This window comes from Ursus arctos, unplaced genomic scaffold (assembly GCF_023065955.2).
Source record: "Ursus arctos isolate Adak ecotype North America unplaced genomic scaffold, UrsArc2.0 scaffold_5, whole genome shotgun sequence".
Lineage (NCBI taxonomy): Eukaryota > Metazoa > Chordata > Mammalia > Carnivora > Ursidae > Ursus > Ursus arctos.
This window is the reverse complement of record NW_026623067.1, coordinates 57,920,010-57,940,500: the sequence shown is the minus strand read 5'-3', so window position 1 is coordinate 57,940,500 and position 20,491 is coordinate 57,920,010. Positions and strand designations below refer to the sequence as shown.

At 49.9% G+C, this 20,491-nt stretch overlaps 1 protein-coding gene across 3 annotated transcripts in view; it reads left to right on the top strand.

The window, feature by feature from the left end:
• The window catches only part of FOXD1 (forkhead box D1), a 178,671-nt gene that overhangs the window by 118,301 nt on the left and 39,879 nt on the right, over nt 1-20,491 (top strand). The window contains exon 3 of one of the 3 annotated variants that reach the window (XM_057307286.1): nt 5,382-6,618. The exons of the other annotated variants lie outside the window; for them this stretch is intronic. The gene's annotated coding sequence lies outside the window, so the exon portion shown is untranslated. Of the gene's footprint in view, nt 1-5,381; nt 6,619-20,491 lie in introns of those variants that run through there. 3 annotated transcript variants of the gene reach the window in all.

The following is a 20,491-nucleotide window of genomic DNA, read 5'->3' as shown; positions in this document are numbered from 1 at the left end:
GGGAAGCCAGCCTTGTCTCCCGTTGTAGCCTGTGGAGGAGGGGGCGGGGTGGGCAAGTCATTCTCAGGGAGTGGTCCCAGGCAGTTCCTTCACGTCCTTAGGGCCAGCCTGAGTGGGACAGGACTTACCCAGGAAGGCCAGGTCTGGACAGGTAGAGCAGAGAGAGGGCAGAACAGTGTCTGTGGTACTCTCTAGTAAATGTCAACGACCAACGTGACTCTGATCAGGCAACATGCATAGAAACCAAAGGGAATTGATAACCCACTGAGATGGCCAGTTCCTTAAGCTCTGTGTCCCTTGTCATTGTCTTGCAAATTGTTGCATGTAGCTTTTTGCTTTCTTTCTCTCTCTTTGTGCTTATAACAAGGGGGCAGGGGAGAAAAAGTGTTTTGATACATTATAATCACTGTGATATTGTCTCCTGACAGAATGAATAGTTCCTAGCATTTCTAGCCAATCAAGATCGGGGTTGAGAGTAATAATAAATAAATCTTACTATGATTGAAGCAATCATTAGAAAGCAAACTTTGATCGTGGAATTTTTTGTATTTGTTTCTTTAAAGTGGTGGGGGTGCGGTGGGGAGAAAAGTCCCCTCCAGGACAGGGCAGACGGGGCTGTGAACGTACACTGCTCTTCAGTAAGTGCTCCTCTCAACAAGGGAGTTCTTAGGGCCCTTCCTTCTGAATTACTTAAAGAATGAAATCAAGAAAGCTTGCAAGTGTCTTACAAAACCTACAGTTGAGTGGCCCGTGATGGGCAAAAGCAAGGTCCAGGCGAATTCCTGAGTTTGGTGTTGTCTCAACTGCAGACCATAGTGTAAAGTTTTGGGAAAGCCAATTCTCTTAGAAACAGGACTCAGTGGTACTAGAGGACTCAATGGTACTAAATTCATTAATGTAAATGTATCTCAGTAAAGTTGGATCTGAAACAAGAGCTGAAAACACCTCAAAAACTTGGTCCTCGAGTATTTATTTGGATCACTGAAAGTGTCTGTGATCTGAAACGGTGAACACTGAACTGTTCGTGACAACTACTCCTGGCGGTAGGATCTGGGGAAGAGTAACGAGAGGAAGGTGTTTGGTTGGTTTGGTTTACTTTGGGCCCTTCCGTAAGCAGGTATTCTCCTAAGAAGAAGAAAGCAAGGAAAGGTAAAGTCCCGTGTAAGATGGTGGCACCCTGGGAGAAGCCGGGCCTGGGTTTAAGGAGCTTCCTCTTACGTGCGGCTGCGGCGGTGTGCAGGGTTCGCGGGTGGCTCCTTAACCCCCCGCCGCGGCCTTGCGGGGGGCGAGCGTCTATAAGGCAGCCCGGTGTGGAGGCTGCGGACTCGTTCTCTGGGTTGGGGTGTGCTTGTGGGGGCACAGTTTCCCCAAGCAGAAAATAATAGGGGGCCAGCCACATAACCCCGGGAACGGCTGGGGGGCAGGTTTGCCAGCCCCACAGGGACAGGCGTGTAAAAATCGTGGGATAAAGGCCTTGGTGCTTCCTAAAGAGTTTCACTGCTTTTACAGAGATGCTGTGTGCCAGTCTCCACTCCTGTCTCCTGGCTTTTAGTATTTCTTTGAAAAATGATGGCCTGTCTCAGCTGGATTAAGAGGAACAATGACCAAAAAAAACCCTATTTTTGTTGTTTCCTTTATTTTTTCATTGAATTTCGGAGAAAAGGAGATCCAAGTATCTGTGACAGCCAGACTTTGTGGTGACTGCAGGCATAAAAATGAGGAGCGAAGAGCCCATGCTGCTCCAGCAGACACCTTCCATCCCCCGGCGGGTCCTCTTCCAGGGTTTTCTGTGAACACCTTGGGGAGTGTGGTGGGGAGAGGGGGGCTTGGCTATAATAACATATACCAAATAGAAAATCATAAAGATTAGCTTGCCCTGTCATGTGCCTTTCCGCACGACAGTAAGCAAGTTTGGTTGGCCTCCGTTTGCCAGGGTGATTTAGAGAAGCCTTTGAACACCGATGCTTGTGGTCCGGCAAAGGCCTGTGAGTAACTGACCTGTCTGTGTACGGTCCACTTCGGAAACAGAAACTTCCCCGGTGGCATGGGAAAGAAAACACCAACCTAATCCCGAAAAGGTAACTTTAAACCAAAGCCCAACCAAGAAAGGGAGTGGGAGAGAGACTGCCAGCTGAGCCAGGCCAGAAATAAAAGTCCCATTGTCCTTGCCCAGGCTGGCTAGCAGGCGCACGCTCGCGCCTCGCTTGGTTTGCTCTACACGCTGACACTTCCAGGACCCCAGAGCACGCATTCCAGAGGCGGGCAGCCTTCATCCAAAACTCTGCAGCTGGAGGAGAAATCATGCTGGAACATGGGGGTGTCAGGAATGGGGAGGTTATGACATGAAGAATCATTAAACACTGATGGAGCTAACCTCAAACCTGCCAGAGAACAGGAATGATGTGTCTGGGAGCGTTGGGTCCACGGGAGGAGAGCAAGGGTGGGTTAAGACTAGGGCAGGTGAGAAAGGGGGATGGTCCCGGCTCATCTACAGCTGAGGATGGAGAGCCTGCTGCAGGAGTCAGCCAAGGTCCTAGAAGATTTTCGTGGTCTTCAGGGTCCTGGCAGCTGCTAGGAAGGATCTCCACTAGCCAGAGCACGGGCAGCAGCTCACCCTTGGGATCAGGGACTGAGGGGAGAGGGGATTTACTGCAAACAGATACATTGGAGGGATAAAAAGCCCCAAGATAAAGATTTTAAACTAAAGAGTGGGTAGGTCATTGACAGAATGGCAGAGTGGAAAGAGGCCGGCGTGGAAGTCAGGGGTCACGGATTTTAGTCTGTGGCCCTGGTCAGTCACCTGCCAGCTTTGGGTCTGATGTCAGTTAGAGTGAAGGGGCTGGGCCCTGCATCTGCCCTCTGCTCTCCGTCTGGCATCCCGAGATTCTCTGAGCATGTGCCTCCCAGTTCCAAAGAAGGGGGTTTCTTTACCTGCCTTCTCCTTCTCTCTTGTTGTCCCACTCTTGGAACTGCTCTGGAGAGATCTCCAAGGTCTCCCCCAGCTGGGAAGTTGCCCCACTCTGTGACTAAAACAACTCACACCAGAAGTCTCAGCCCCTCAAACCACATGAAGGTGGAGGAGTGCGGCTTGAAGAACTTCAGGGTTCTAAAAGCTGGGGAGAAAGATGCTGCCACCACAGGGACAAGGGTCCAAGAAGGGGAGTCTGGGCACGCTGCAGACAGCTTGGAAGACTTGGCACCTTCATCCCCTGGTCCTCTTCCCTCCTCTTCAGCTGGAAGAGGAAAAATGGAAGGTATTCCCAGAAGTTAAGAACATCTAAAAATGTGTCCTTTATTTTATATGGGCTGCATTCGGAGAGCCTTTGTTAATGTAGATGTGACTGTGTTGGTGAAAAGCGCCTGGGCTAGACGCAGGCCTGGGTTTGGCCTCTGCTCTGGTTCTGACTACTTCTGTAGCCTTGTGGAATCAGAGGACCTCTTCAGGCCTCGGCTTTCTCATCTGGAAAGCAAAGGACTGTCAGCATCTCCAAGGTGAGCCCCAAGGGCATCCCCAAGAACTACAAACATTTAAGGGGAATGACACATCCGTGGGTGGCTCCTTTTACCTGTAGTCAGTGGCGGTCTGCGCCGTGGAGGGTCTTGACGAGGAACTCAGGATCCAGGCCCAGCAGGAGGGAGAGAAAGGGCAGTTGCCCAAAATGTGAGCATTTATCTCTTCGAACCCCGCCCCCCCCAGCCACCTCTAATTATTAACCACCAACAACAGAAGTGAAGAGCTGGCTGAGTGACACGACCTCTGCCGGTCCTTGCAGACAATTTGCTGGTGCTGTGAGCATGAACCGTCTTCGGCGCACCCTGCTCTGCCATTCACTCCAGTTTCTTGATCCTCGTCAACTTGTAGGTGCACGACGGGTCAGAACCTGAGCCCATGCCAGTGACAGTGATCCGGTGCCCTTCTGGGAGTCCTTTGCCTTCATGCGTGCCCTTCCCCGGAAGCACAGATAGGCAAAGCGGAGGCCAGGTCTGGTTTTAGAGTTGTGCAGTCTTGGAAGAGCCCCTCACATGGTTTAATGCTCTGGTGTCACCACCTTGAAAATTCGAATCGTTTTTTAGCAATGGGCCTTGCATTTCTATTTTGCCATGGACACCATAAATTGTGGAGCCAGTCCCCACAGGGGGCCTTGCCAGTGGGCAGCTTCCTGGAGCAGAAGCTCGTGGGGACACATCTGGCAGAGCGTCCTGGCCACAGGTGCCAGCTCCACGGACTGAGGGGTGAGATTTCCACAGGGTCTGTGGACACTGCTAACTATATAGGGGTGCAAGCACATAATAGCGAAAATACACTTGTAACTCTTAGCTAGGGAGCTTTTCTTTCTTTCTTTCTTTCTTTCTTTCTCTTTCTTTCTTTCTTTTTTCTTTTTTTTAACAAAAAGCACAAATATATATGTCTAATGGGTATATATATATACACACACACACACATATGTATACACTGAATCTTAAAATGGACCAAGAGACCTTGAGCATTTAAGGTCAATAGCGAATCAAATGTCAGCTTGCATATGCTTTTGCATGAGCAAATTTTCTGAGTCAACTCATTTAAAAACCCTTGTAAAACATCCAGAGTTTGGAAACTTTACAAAAGTGACTTTTAAACACAATATGATAGAGCAATCCGAGCATAAATCTGGTGCAGGACCTTTGGGTAGGAGTTTATGACTTGTTCATGCTCAGATCAGAGGGAGTTTCCATGGTCTTTAATAAGGAGATGCATGCCACATGCACCCCTTGGATGCTCGCAGACCCTTGAGAATAAGAACTCCGCGGTCTCCATCTTTGTGTCTTTCACAGAGCCTAGCAGTGTGCCAGCATAGAATCCTTTAAATAAATACTTGCCTAATGAATGGATCCTCATCTCCAAGTGAATAGGATTGTTTTCTTTCTACCTGAAACACACTTAAGGCGGGAGAATGTATTTTCAGCTATGTAAAAATATCATGGATCCGTAGAACATTTAACACTACAAGACCAATGACCGTGATCTAGTCCAGCCCTCTCACTTAGAGATTAGAGAACCGAGGCTTGACGAGTCTCAGTAAGTTGTCTGAGGTCACACAGCTAATCTGGACCAGAACCGAGCTCTTCTGACATCTAACCCAAGGGAATTTTTCCACTAACCCACTCTGCTTTAAGAATCAGGAAGCATAAATAAAGAGTCTTAGGTGTTTACTCACCACTTATATATAGCCTTCGTAACCCTTCATTATGGAGGAGAAGAACTCAACTGTTTTAATTGCTGCCTGCAAAAGAACGTCACAATCCCTTACAGTTGCTTTTTGGCAGGCCCCTGTGAATGATAATTTGAGATCTAAGGCAAAATGAGAAGGAAGGAAAGTCTAATAAAAGCTTTTTATTTGCAGATTGGAATTAAGTACTCTGTGCCCAGACTGCTGGCTTTCTCTTGACTTCGGGGTTGCCGCTTTAATGCTTCGACGAGCAGAAAATTGGAGAGTAAGAGCATCAATCACTGGGTCCTGCCAAGCGACACCCCCCCAAACCTAAGCGAAATGTGATATTTTGCTTGCTCAGAACAACTCCCAAACCACCTCAGCTCCATTCCTACCACGAGTTTGGAGGAAGCTGCAATATTTTTTGTTACCAGTTACTTTATATCACCAGAGCATCTACCCCTTTGTGTGATTCCTGAAAGCTGAATTTCTGAAAAGGATCGTCCCAATCCCAGGTGGCCAATCCGATGCTGTCCCTGAGCCCCACACAGCAAACTGCGGGGCAGGACAGACATCAGGTCACTGCTTTTGGGGGAGGGCGGAGCAGGGACCAGACAGCATGAAGCTTCAGCCAGGAAATTAGTGAGGTGCAAATTGCATGGCGGTGGCTGCAGGGCAAGAGGAAAATTGCAGGCCAGTGCCTGGAGAGAGAGAGAGAAATAGCAGGGTGGTATTTTGGGGCCTGGCAACAGTGGCCACCGGGCATGCTCATCGTTGCCTGAAAACACACATACAACAACAACAACTTTTTATTGAAGTTCAATATACAAACAGGAAAGTGCCCAAATCATGAAGCTCAGTGAACTTCTATAACCCCGAGAGGTAACCTGCCTCCTGGTCAAGAAAGAGAACACCCCCTTCTGTCCCCTTCCAGTCACCCACCGCCCCAAGGGGAGCTGCTATTCCTATTCGGCCTTCTCTTTTAAATGTAAGCCAAGTGGCAACTGAGGAGGAGACAGTGTGGTGGAGTTGGTCCAGATTCTCCCCACAGCCGCCTTGCTGCACGCCCAGCTGGCAGCCTGCTGGGTCCTAGCTAGCTCAGCAGCCCCTCTGGATCTCGACGGGGTCAGACTGGGAGAGGAAGAGCGGGCAGGGCCTTGAGAAGAGGAGGCCTGGAGACTACAAGGTGCAGCAGAGGAGGAGACAAGAACGCAGGCTGGCCCTCACCCCTGCCCGCCCGGCTGCGGGCCAGGGCTCTGCCCTGCCCAAGGCCGACGAAGGTAAGATGCCGGTCTCCTCACCGTGTCCAGGTTCTTGGTGGTACTTGACAGCATCGAGCCATTCACATAGGGCTTCTTCTGTTTCTTTTCTGGTGTTTTTGTGGGTTTGCTCTCATTGTAGGCTCTCTGAGTTGCCTTATCGTGGTCAACCATCCTGGGGAGGATATGGGCTGTTTTGCTCCACTGGCTTCCTGTCAGGCAGCGAAGTCAGGCCTCCATGGTTGGCAGCTTCCACACCGATTCTTGTGGCCGGACTCATGGCTGGTTTTGCTTGTTTCGCCACCTGGCTGCAGTGGACTATAGTTAGACACTGTTTCTGAAGAGAACCAAACATGTATTAAATAGGTTCTATGCTCTGGCTCTGAGTTTTGGCTCAGCGTGCCTCTGGCATGTAGTACTCTTGGTGCTGAGTAGGAGGGGCAAACCCATTTCGATTTGGGCATCCAAAATAACAGCTAGATTTAAAAAAAAATTTTTCAGTGGAGTGGTGAAGATACCCTCACACGCTCGAGGAGGAGATCTGTTGCGATGCTAACTGCATCCTTGGCTTGGGGAAAGGAGTTTCCTTGTCTCTCTTGGCTCACCTCCAGAATCTTCTCCGTGCACTGCAGTTCAGCTTCCCTGGCCTCACCACACTTCTCTTCTTGCTCAGGCCACCTGGGACTTCTTGAGGTCCATTGAAGACTTTCTAGTCCTTATGTTAAATTAGCTTGGTGTACTGTTGACCTCTCTGTCCACCATGACATTCTCTTCTACCTCCATGCCCCCAGGTTTTTCTCCTGCATCTCAAGTTCCTCCAGTTCAGTCCCTGTGATAATATCCTCTCCTACTTCTCTTGTTGGTACTGTGCTTTCCTAAGGTGTTGTCTTCAGCTCTTTCAGACTCTGTACCTTTTCCTGAGCAATCTCTCATACCCACCTGACGTCAGCCTTAAATCTAGATCTCCAACCGAACTTGTTTCCTAAAGCTCCAGGCTGACCGTTGGCTTCTCCATGGGTGCTCTATAAACATTGATAGCAGTTGCTCTCAGCTCTGGCTGCACATTAGAATCGTGGCTGCTTTTTAAACAATATCCATGTGTGAACTTTACCAACTTAACTATTGGTTTAGTTGATCTGACTGAGACCTGGACGTGACCGTTTTAAAATCTCCCCAGGTAAGTCTGATGAGATATCAGAAATTAGGACACGGAGGTACAAGGCATGTATGTGTAGATCGCTGGAGTGCTATGGACGAGAGTCCTTTCCATCTCCACACTGGGCCTTCCTCCAGGAAAATAAATCACATCTCTGGCCCTTAGACTTTTCAAACATCTTTGTAGGCATTAACTGATGAACCTATGGCCCCACTGAGAATTAGAAGCAATTCTTGGGCTCTAGGTTAAAAAAAAAAAAAAAAAGGCTGAGAGAAAGGACTGATTCGGAAGACTAGTTCTCCACCCCTCCACCCATTTCCCAACACAAAACCTTCTGTGACCTTGCTTGAATTCTGGGGCAGGTGTTTCTAGGAGTAGTACCAGAAACCACTAGAGAAGTCAGGATAACCCGGAGCCTCATTCAGTTTCCCTATCAAAATGCAGGTAGCAATTTTTACTGTTGGAGAAGGTGTGAAAGCAAATGAGAGATGGCGAGGATGCTAAAAATCCTGCCATTTGTATAATAACGTAATCCAGAATGAAAGTGTATGTGCAAGAAGCAACTTTAGAGATAATTCTGACCAACCACTATATTTTACAGGAGAGGAAACTGCGGTTCAGTGGTTAAGGGATTTGCCCAAGGTAATGCTGACAGCCAGGTGTCAGGTTTCCTACTTCAGTGCCCACTTCCCTCCAAACTTCCCTAGGGGTTCATACTGCACCCATGTGGCTGGGTTTGAGCCCTCACACATCATCTTTCCAAACAGAGCACTCTGTGGCCCAGGGTCATTTGGGGACCTACCTTTTCCAAAGAACACCAAAGCTATTCTTGGCCACCTTTCCCCATCCTACTTCTCTCTCTACTCAAAGTCCTGAATATAGGTGATCTGAGGTTTTCTGCCTGAGGCTTCCAAAATGTCCATGGCCTTCTTTCCTTTGCCTGCTATGACATAGGGTATCTCCCCAGTGGGGTAAAATTCTGGGGGTGTGGAGGAGGCATTAAAGTCAGAAGGCCCTCAGCCCAAAGAGGCTCGATACCTGCTGTCTGGCAGCAAAGTAACCTGTGTTTAACTCTGGGCTGACCTTGGACAAGATATAGATTCTTTTTAAGCCTCAGCTTTCTTACCTATGAAATGGGCATCATCATGGTATCTACCTTGTGGGGTTGTGAGAATTAAATGAGACAATTTTCCTAAAGCAGCAGTTCTCAGATTGCACATTGAAACTACCTGGGGAACTTAAAACACACACATACACAATGATGGCAGGGTCCTACTCCTAGTAGGAATTACTCCTAGTGTGAATTAATTGCTCCAGGGATCTGGATTTTTCAGATTCCCCCAAGCGATTCCAACTGTGCAGCCAAGATGGAAAACAAGGCTGGCTGTAAACGGCTCAGCGTAGCACTGAGCAAGGGGTCAACACTCAAATAATTAGCTCCTTATATGAGTAGTACAAAAATGATGATAATAATTTAAAAATGATGATAATTCAAATCTCCTTTCCCTTACTAGACCCTCATAGCTGTCTTGAGGGAGGACCTTCTTTCTTTTGCATTTCCCAGGAAGGCTCTTCCTCCCTCCCGCTATCCCCAGTTCTGCCCAGAAATCCCATCCTGGGTTTTGCTGAAACACTGGGCTGGTGACTTCAGGCTCTGAGGGGTCACTGGGGAAATGAAAGGCGTTCTGATGTCAGGTGACTGTCCACAGATGCACTCCAGGCATCCCCTGGCTGTGTCTGCCAAGAAAGGTTGTTTAACCTCTCAGTGCCTTCCTCCTACAAAATAGGGGGAAACTGTCATGTATTATGTCCCCAGAGGGGCTGGACATTCTGCTAAGCGGTTAAGGACAACGTCTTCTCTAAGTGGGATAACTTCTGTCTTGAAAATTATTAGCTGTGAGGAGGAAATGAGACAAAGCCCGTACACAAAGAGCCTCGAGACAGTGGTCTCAGACCATTCTCCGTGGTGCAGATCTGCATGCAGGTCACTGTCTACAGCACCTTGCAGAGATGGGGGAGGCCTGGCAAGGCGGAGGCGACCCTCCCGGCTGGCTTTACCGAGTCACAAACACAATCTCTAAACCGCCCTCTCCGGGCCCATTCCCGGGCCGTCTCTCCACACCCCAGCGCCCGCGGGCCGCGCTCTGACTTGGGTTCGAGTCCACGGTACGCCGAGCGCACGGCGCGGAGGAGTTCCCTGGCGCTGACGGCGTGCGCCTGCCGGAGGTGCGCGCGGCGGTCAGCGAGCGGCTCATTCCGAAGCCCCCGGGGCCGCGTCGTGTGCCCCGAGCGCGGTCGGGTCCGGGAGGGAAATGCGGGCTGAGACCCTCCCGCCCCCCCCTCCGCGCGCTAAGGCGGCGGGGCGCCCAGCCGTGAGCGAGGCGCGGGGCGCGCGCGGCCCGCTGGGGGCAGGCCGGTGGGCTCTTCTCCGAGTCTAGCAGGCCAGGTCCCCCTGCCGCCCGCATCTCGCGCTCAGCACGGGCGCGCCGGGATCCTGGCGGACGGCCCTTTCCCGACGTTCCTCAACTGTGTCTGTGAGAAAACAGACTGCTGCCTAGGCCGCCGAGGATCTGGCGGCGCAGACAGAACAAGCTGGGTGCCCGGCGGGCCACGCCGCCCTGGGCCCTGGCTCCCGCGCGGAGCCCTCGGGCCACGCTTTCGGTTCTTTGCCCCGGAGGCGCGGTGGGCTCGAGCGCGGTTCACCGCCCTCGGCGCTCGGCTCGGGCGGGGGCCGCCCCGCGGTCTCTGCTCGCTACCACTTGGGTTCCAGTGTCGGCTCCTCAGGAACCTTCGCTGGAACCTCAAGGAGGCTCAGCCTCATTGTCTCCCAGTCTGTTACTTCTTTAAGTGGTATAGTGTCGAGGCCAAGATTTCGAAGCCTGGGTCTCAATCTCTGCCTTGCCATTTATGGCCACATGAGCCGGGACAGATAACGTGAACTCTGTGTGCCCCAATTCCTCCTCTGTAAAATGGGGATAACGTTCCTACCCACATGGGGTTGTTGAGAGGAATAAATGAATGAATGTGAAACACCACAGTGCCAGGCACATAATAAACACTGGAGAAGTAGTTGATACTATTAATAAAGTAGGATTATAATCAACGTTGCTCTATTAAATACAACACTCAGCGTTGCTATATTAAATGAGATGATGTGGATAAGTTGCCTGTGTTAAGTAAGCGGTAGATAAATGTCGCGTATTAGTGTTACTGTTACTCCCAGGGAATCGAATTTTTCTTCTTCTTTAAACTTAAGTATCTCGGCCTCCTCACGTGTTCATCTGGGGTTAAGAACTGTGCGAATTGGCGCTACAGGCTCAATATAAAATGGCCCCTGAATTCGTGCCCAGTTGTAATTTCCTTGGGTGTTTTGAAAAGGGCTCGTCAACGTTGCCAGGCCAGCGCCGCGCTTTTGTTTGCAAGAGGGCAGTGAGTAAATTATATCCTGGGCTTAGTAAAGCAAGAAATAAACACATTCACAGTAGGACTCTTCGGATGAACTATTTTATTTCTCTTTTGTGTTTGTTCTTGGTCGTTGATGGTCCGCTGCAGACTAATGCGATGCTGATGTGTCTTAATATTAATGGTTTGGAGCTGAAGACAGCCGTTATCCTCTCACCATCGAGGCAGCCCTGGCAGGGTTGGGAGCCACCATGAGGCCCAAGCTAGGACAAGGGAAGGTTCTTTTTGTCGCTTTCTCCCTCTTGCCCAGTACCTCACGTGTGTGTTCCAGGGGGAAACATCTTCCGGATGGCGGGTGGATTTAAACATCCCTGATTCTGTGATCATAATTTTCTGCCTGACCGAAAAGCGGCCGTGCCCTCCTGCGCCGGGTGCCCCCCTCTGCCTCGGTTGGGAGTATTTAACCCTTTATACAGGAAGGTTGCCTGGGCCAGGCACCCGCCTTCCAAACCACCATTCCATTCCCTCACCCAGGCACCTGCTGTGAAATATTAAAGGCAAGCACGAACTGTCCTGGGCTGGAATGTTGGGGATGGCAGTCTCGTAGAAACCAGCCTTGCAGGCTGATGAGGTCCAAATCAGGGACTGCACACTTCCTCCCTGGAGCGCTGCTGGCCTGACAAAACATAGGCGGTAACGTAGGTGCCACTGAAAAAAGATAATCGCCAACCTCTACCTGTGCAGTTCAATCGAAGGGTCTGTCCCCAGCCTGCTTCCAGATTCACTGGGGACTTTGTACCCAGACCCAGAGCCCTCCTCCCAGGGGCTTCAGGGCAGCGCCCCCCACCGGGATATGAACCAGAGAAGGACCAGCATCCAGGGCCGGGTCCTTGCACCCGGGGCTGTGTAGAAGTCCTGGGGACAGAGGGATGCTGAGGAGAGAGACAGAGACAGGCGCATGGGGGAGCTTGAGACAGAGCCAAGTTTCTACCTTTGAGGTAGGAAGGAAGCAGCTTGCCCTCGGCCTCACCGGAAAGACAAATTCAAAGGCAAAATTAAGCGTCACCCGGGCAACTTTCAGGAAAGGGCCTTGGGCAAGAAGGCCGGTGCCAGGCGGAGTGTGAGTCCCGGGAACCAGGCGCACGTGGGGTTGTTCGCAGGCGCTGGGCTGCCCGTGCCGCAGACGCATTGTTGTTTATAAACTCGTTGCGCCAGTGACGACGTGGTCCGTGTTGGATGCCTTTCCTCCTGGAATGGAAGGGCAAACAAACCAATTTTTGGCAATGCTCAACCTCCCCCGTGGCATTTCGATACACGACGGTTTTCAATGTAAATGAATTTCTTACATGCCACAGCAACGACGCTGTTTATTTGTTTTGGTGTAGGAAGGTTAGCAAAAACACCAGAGCCATTTTTCCGGCTTCTCTTTGATTCTGTGTCAGATTTACGGGTTTTTACTGGGCGACAGGGCCCCGGCCACCCGGCCGCCTGCCCTCCCCTCCCTCGCTCGGACAGGGCAAAGCGAACACCAGGCCCCGGTCACCACCGTAGCTCAGAGGAAGGCGATTGCAGGATTTATCAACCCCCTCCCCAGGACCTCAGATTTCATCTCTTTCTTTTCCCCCTGCATGTTCAGTTTGTTTTCTCAAGACCTAAGCAATTTTTAATGTACTCTATACTTCCCGCTTAATCCTCATCGTTTATTGTATAATTATAGTTTCAAAGTGATTATGTAATTAAAATCATGTTTCGTTGCAGCAGGACTTCAAAAGGGCGGCAGACCCCCGCTCTGGCATTATTTTCTGGTGATGTAATAATTTCCCTGTGATATTTAAAATAAACACATTAGTTCAAGAATTCTAAACATGTCTCAAAGTATATAGTAGGCTTGATTGGCACGAGGCTGGGTTGTAAAGAAATGGTAAAACCTATCACTAGTTTAATATATTTCTATGCTCCCATGCAGGGTAAATTATAGAATAATGGGGCGCAGGCGATGGTAAGCTCTGTTTATATAATCCATTTCTTCACACGAGTTCCCATTGCTTTCCCTTCCCTTTGCTGTATGTGGTGGTTCTCTGATCCCCTGACCTCAGCCATGTGTTTTCACTTTTTCTTCTGATCTCAATTCCATGACCAGCGGGGAATAAAATACAAATTGAATAGTAACCATTCACAGGCCGCTCTTTTCAAACTGTTGTTAAAACCTCTTTGTCTTGTCTAGCGGTTGATAGATAAATGTGTTGTATTTCGCCTTTTTTTTCCCCTCCTTCCTCTTTCTTCCCCCCTTGGTCAAGGAAAAAGTAACCCTCCTCAGCCCAATTATGCTCTTTAAAAATTAAAACCCACACCTCCTTTCAGACCCTCTCCTGCCCGTCCTGGTTTCCCGGTCGGCCCATCGGTTAAGGCGGCGTTGGAGACGCTCAGGATTCACCACGTGGAATAAAGAAGCGGCGGGAGCTGAGCGCGGCTGGGGGAAGGCGCGGTGCCCCCGTGTGAGGTCCAGGCCATTGTCCCGCCGCCTGAAGGTTCATTTAGCATCGAACCTGTATTGCCTCTGATCTCTTAGCGGAGCTCCCAGGATCGGCTCCGAGGACTGGGGGCCGCCCCTCCTAGAATCCGGAGGTGGGTAGGGGGTGAAGGAGCCCGGCAGAGGGAAGTTAGCGTGGTCTGAAAAATAAACCTCTTCCTTCGCCCGCCTTTTCTTTTCATGGTCAAAGCTGCTCTGAGGGCGAGGTGGACAAGTGACCGAGCTGTTTTACAGCTTTTCTCCCAAACGGGAAACAATGGCTCCTGATTTTGGGCCTTGCCTTTCCCAGATACCTCTCCCTTCTACCTCCTAGGCTTCTTTTCGGGAACGTAAAGGCAAAAGACAAAAATTGCAGAAACGTCTACCCCGCAGCCTGCCCTCGTCTTCCAGCAGAGCTTCTTGGGGGTCAGCGGCACGGCAGCGTCTTTGTTACTCCAAGGCTGGCTCCCAGGGGCAAGGGGGCCGGGATAGAGATCGTCTGGGGGCGCGGGACCCACTACTCCCGCATCTCCAAAATGCCAAGTGCTCCTCACTCGGGGCTGTTTTCAAGCGAGCTAACGGGGCCCTTCCCGGGAGGGAAGAGCGCCACCGCAGGGTGACTCGGCGCGCACCGCGCCCTCGGCGCACGCACGGCTCTGCTGCCGCGCTTGGCGGGCCGAGCGCCCTGGGCCCGGCTGGGCGCCTAGCGGCGGAGGGGGAAGCTCGGAGCCGCCCGAGCCGCCGGGCTGCTCGCGGCGCCCGGGTAGAATTTCCCGGGCGGCGCAAACCAACCCGAAATCCACGAGGCCGCTTGACAGCGCTTTTCGGCGTCGGCCCGCGTACCTGTAAGCTGAGCCCCGCTCACATGCTTCACATTAAACCTCCGTGCCCGGTGCCTTTTCTCTTTTTTTCCTCCGAAAGGGTTCTTATAAACTTCCCTTCGTTTATTTAGCCTGGTTTTCATTGCTCCAGTTTTGCATGGGTTGCCTTTGTTTAGTTTATTAACCCACGGGGTTACTTTAACTAAACATTTGGACTGAATACTTCGGGGTTGAATTTCAACGTTTTCTAACGAAATTACCGAGTTTTTTGAAGCCGCACAGAGAACGCTGTGTTGAGTTTATTAGTCAATTTAACAGACTATAAGGGAGGAGAAAAAATGAATTTAGAACAGCCCGGGTTCGTACCCACTGGGCGGAAGCAGCTCGCGAACCCTCGGGGTTGGGGCTTCAATAGCGAACCGTGCGCAGGGACCGTCGGGGCGCGCTTCCCGCTCCAGTAAAGCGTGCGCCCAGGGCCCCGAGACCTTCTCCGCCCGCGGGCCGGCCTCCCCAAGGAGCTCGCCCCAGCTGGCCGCGCAGCTTCCTATTCTGTCTGGCTCCGGGCCTCGCCGGAACCACCCGCACGCGAGGAACTGGGGACAAGAGAGGGGGCGGGACCGTGACACTGGGCTGCACGTCCCCCGCGGGGCCCATAGGGCGCTTTTTCCAGGTTCTCACCCGCCTGATGAGTTTTATTTGGTGGCAGCGTCGGGTGAGCTCTGTGGCCCCCCGGTGAAGGTCAAGGGAAAAAGGGTTGTGGTGGAATCTGCCAGAAATACTGGAGACGAGTGGGCAACGGTCCGAAGTGAGCTCCGAGTAGGATGGCAGTTCTCTCCCCAGGTCAGGTTGCATACACACCCCTACCCCCTCACCCCCGCCCCCCCCCGCAAGCCATCTGGGGACTTTGGGGATTTGGTTGTGGTTGCAAGTTCTGGAAGACCTGAGGGAGCCAAAGGAGCTAGACACATAGGGAGCGCCCTAAACACTGTAAAGCGCAGTTTGAGGACAGAACATTTCCATCCACCATCTGCTTGGCCTTCGGGAGCAGGAATGCTGAAGAGGACGTCCTGACACTGCTTTCCAGGTCTGTCCAAACTGGGGCAAGGACAGGGACCTCTCCCTGCCAGCATTTTTCCTACCCAGCCACCTCCCCCACTTCTCACACTCTCATCCTCTGCCACATTTTGCTACAGCAATGCCAGCTAAGAAGTGGCCTAGCTAAGATGCCCTTGACACCTAGGCTTCTGAATCGAAATTGAGACCTTTACTTCTTTGGGGGAGGTAATGAAGTGGAAGCCCAAACGCAGGGAAAACAACAACAACAACAACAACAACAGCAGCAACAACAAACTTCACCTAGTTTTGGGGAGATAGGATAAAGGGTGGGGAGGGATGAAACACTGAGATTCCTTAACTGGTACACCATGATAATGGAAAAACAAACAAAAAACCCATGAAAGGCAGGGTTTCTTTTACTACAGTGTACAGTCACCAGGCCCTGGATCCCAATATTTTCAAATTGAATTATGGTAGGTAGTACTCCAGGATGTTCAAAATTCAAAAGATACCAAAGGGTATAAGAGGCAAGTCTCTCATTGCTTTGGGCCTCCCATTTGGCCTCCCGAGAGGCAACAACTTGTTAGTGGATTCTTGTGAAATATCCTGGAGAAAACTACAAGCATTTGAAAAGGCCTACCCACTTCTTTCCTTGCTCTCCTTCCCCTCTCTGGTACTCCCTGTGCACTTCTGATGCTCAAAGTCTCTAAGAGGCCATCCACCTTAGAAGGCGTTATTTGCCACTTCCCCTTTCCCGGGCCCTGCTCAACACATCTGCCTTGAGTTCTACTAGTCTGTCATACTCCGGATTAACTTCTCTCTCCTGCACACAAAGGAGAAGCCCAAGTCATCTCTTCCTGATGTTCTCCAAGTCCTAGCTTTACTTCTTCTGCAGAATGATTTTGGCCTTTTCCTTCCATTCCTCTGCCACTCTTCTAGGACAGTCCCATGTTCCTCCTAATTTGGACCATTGGGACAGCCTGCCAGCCAGCCTCCTGTTCTTCCACACCTTTCCTCCACCACCACCCCTCCCCACTCACCACCACACCAGTCATCTAAGGCTGACCTTGATGTCTCTTACCTGATAAAAAGCCTCCATGGCTTCCCACTGCCACTAGTCACCAGGCTGCAGACTGCTTCGAGAACAGGAACCCATCAGACCCATTGCAGATAGTCACAGCCTCAGCTTGGCTGGCTCAGACCCCAGCTCCCCTCACAGCCCTCTCCCGAGAGAGTTCATCTCACCATTTCTCAGCAGCCGGATCCCTCCAGCTCTCCCGACCCCAGACCTTTTCTCAAACCTTCTAATACTTGGCAGACCCTTGTCCTACCTCCACTGATCAAAATCCTTCAAGGCCTTGCTCAAAAACTGCTCACTCTCCAGCCATTTGCAATCATTCCCTCACCTGACACTCAAAGTAGATGTGTTTCTTTTTAAAAGATTATTTATTTATTTATTTATTTATTTACTTACTTACTTATGAGAGAGAGACAGAGAGAGCACAGGGAGGAGCAGAGGGAGAGTGACAAGCAGGCTCCACACTGAGCTCAGAGCCTGACTCAGCGCTCTATCCCATGACCCTGAGATCCTGACCTGAGCTGAAACCAAGAGTCAGACACATAACCAACCGAGCCATCCAGATGCCCCTCTTACGTAGCTGTGTGTAATAGTCATTTGGACATTTGTTCTATTTCCTCTTCTAGATTATCGACTGTTAATTCCTAGCACATACAAAGCAATGATTTCTGTTTTAGTTAATATAGCTCCCTCACTATTCCTTTTTTCTCTCTCCCCCAAAAAGAAGAAAGGAAGGAAACTGCAATGAATATTAAAATACCGTTCTCTTTCTTAGATACCAGTTAATATTAGCTGTTAGATTATCTTATTAAAGTAAATCTCACTGAGGTATGACTAGGTTACAAAATTAGCCCCTCTAGAATACATATGCATTTTAAGAGAGCTGGTTACTCCAGCGAATCTCTGCATTAGTCAGGGAGGTCCAGTGGGCCACACTGGGCCATTGTTTGTCACAGAAGAACAGTGGATGATAACTTCGGGCTCCACTTCTAAAGGGCTCTAGATGACTGGTGAAGATACTCTCACGTAAGAATGTATAAATATTGTAACTGAACTTCTGGGTTAAGATGGCTAGCTAGGTTAAATTTCACAGATGTTCCTCCCCATGCCTTCTGCTCTTCAGGGGTAGGAAAGCCAACTCCTGGAAACAGAAGGAAGATCTCTCCCAAATATCTTGTGACTTTTTGGTCACTGGACCTCAGATTCCCATTAGCACAGCTCCAGTCTGGTCTGAGCCAGTGCGGCATGAGGGAAAGGGGGAAGAAGTTTGAGTCTCCCCTTCTCCCCTCCCCATGACTCCATCAGGAACGCTGAAATATAATGCAATGGAAGAAAAACTATGTTGGCTATGCCCATGCATCCCTAAGCCCCAACATCTTGCCCCTCAGCCAGATTGCTATCCTTAAGCTCCTTTTAGAGCTGCCACTTGTCTGAGTAGTCTTAATGCCTGACAGTCCTGCTTTGTATGGAGATCTATGACATATGCCCTTCCTCCACCCTCACCCCCTCCACAGTAGGGGGCATGGCAAAGGGTAATTCATTATTCAAGAAGTATTTGCTGCCCACCCCTTATTATGCCCACCAAGCAGGTGCTGGGGCTACCGTGGTGAACAAAATAGACAAAGGCCTTGCTCTTGTGGGGCTTACCTTCCTATTGGAGGGACTACAGCAAATGGATTTGGAGCTTAACCCCATGGTATCCGTCTCAGCTGATGGAGAGAACACTGAGCTGGGAGTCAGCCTTGGGTTCCTTGAGTCCATCTGTGCTCTTTATGTCCCTAGAATGATTAGCTCAACCTCATGGATCAGTTTCTCACTTCTGGACTTGGAAGGCTTTGTGAAATTGACCAAATCAATAGACATTCAAATCCTCTAGACGCAAAGTATTCATATGATCGGATCTGGAAGTTTAATTGTGATTATAAAAGGAAATCTGATCGGTTCTGTGTAATAGCAAAAACAGACACACACTCCTCTCTCCCACTCCCCACCCCCACGAAAAAAAAACAAACACCCTGGAAAGAATCTGAAGTTAAAATAAAAAGCAGCTGGCAATAGGCCCATGGTGTGTGATGATAATTAGACAAACGTTTTCCAAGTATGGGATGATCTTGTGAAGACAATGGTTAGGAGGAGGGGAAAAGCTCAGGAAAGGGAATTTAGTAAAGCAGTGATTTCTGCCCGCCTGCAAAGAGTTTAAGTGGCACAGGGTGTCACACAGTCTCTAATTTGGTACCTTTTATTTTGTTTTCATGCATCCTGGGAAACATGTCTTCAGCTGAGAGAGTGAAGAAAAACTGGAGGCTTTGATTTACAAAAATTAAAGCCATGACTAGGCTTTGGATCAAGGTTGTGTCTCAGGCCTGGAAAGCCTCATCCTTCATTGTCTCAAACCTTTCCTGCCCTGAGGAAAAAGAGCTAAGAGACTTAAGCTAAAGCAGCTCTTCTGCCATCTGGGACTCTGGCTCGGTTGACCCCCTCCCAAATTATTGTAATCCCGAGTCTGGAATGGATATAGATCTGGCCTGGGTGACGGCAGCTGCCTTCTGCTTCTGGGTGGCTTGAGATCGTCTGTGCAGGCCTGGGAGGAAGCCGGGGGCACACAGGTACCATCAGCAACCTGGCCAGGTCTGAGCAAGCTTTGGGCCTCTCTTTCCCTATCCCCACCTCCCAACCAAATCTTACTCCTTAGAAATTATATGAGACACTTATACCTTAGTGTGAATATGAAGGTACTCTGTGAACTCACCTAGGGTTATTTATGTTTCAAGTTTGGGTTTTGATTGTAGAAAAAAGTAATTTGTTCCCCTTAAAAGAATTTCAAGTACGTGAATGTGTGGAGGAGGCTTTTGGTGGGCAAGGAAGTTGAGGAAGAAACAAGAAACTCTACTAGGCCAGATCCTCCAGCTTTGGGAAAAAGGCGGTGGAATCCCTTCGACCTGAGCAAAAGAGAGGTAGCACTGTGGAAAGCATGTGGATTAGGGGCAGAAGAAAGACAAATGGTAGAGAGCTTACTTTCCTGTAATAAACGGACCCATCTGCTCTATGCTGCAAAGGGAGGAAGCAAAGATTGCCTAAAACTTCTACAGCATTTACCCTGAGCTCTCAGAGACTCTGACCTCCCCCCTTCTGTCCGCCCTGATTCTACCATAGGTTGGTATTGTGTGCTGCACGAAGGCTGCTGGCTGCTGTGTTCAGGACCAGCTTTGGACGTGCTTATAAGCTCACGCGACTGCAAAGCGTTTTAGATGCACACAGCGTGCACGGTGTCTCTGGTGGATAGGCTTTGGTATTTACGGGTTTGCTTCTAGGGAAAATAAAAAGCAGGTTTTAATTTTAAAGGAAGATTTAAAAAAAATAACCATTTTCTGATCTAAAATCATACATATGCTGTGTAAAAATGCCAACAAATACAGAAAAGTATAAAGAAGTAAAACAAACGAGCTCAAACTCTGACCCGAAGGTAACCATTGTCAGCATTTAGGAGGACCCTCTCGTGATGTAGCTTTCTGTGCACGTAAGTCCTTCTCGCTTGGTAGCTGCCACTTAACGTAAGTCGGATATACCACATGAGCCGCCCCTGTAACAGGGTCAGCACATCTTTCCATATTCTATGTCACTACGTGCACATCAGTACCGCTTTTCTTTTTTCTTTTTGATGTTTAACATAAACACAGAAAAGTGCACAAATCTTACATCTGCAGTGCCACAAATTTTCACAAAGTGAACACGCCGAAGCCAATAGCCGAATCAAGGAACAGAGCATCTCCAACGTCTCTTGCCCCCTCCTAGTCACCAGTCCTTCCAAGATAACCACTGGCATGACGGCCTGGGACTAGCTACACCTCCTTGGAACTTCAGATAAATGGTATCATACAGTGTGATTCTTTCTTTCAGCTTTACCTCAACAGTGTTTTTGTGAGGTTCATCCATATGGTGTTTATTGTTTACCCAGCCTCGAGGCTATATGGTGTTCTTTCGGATGCCTGTAACCACACTTTGCTTACCTGGTCTACTTTTT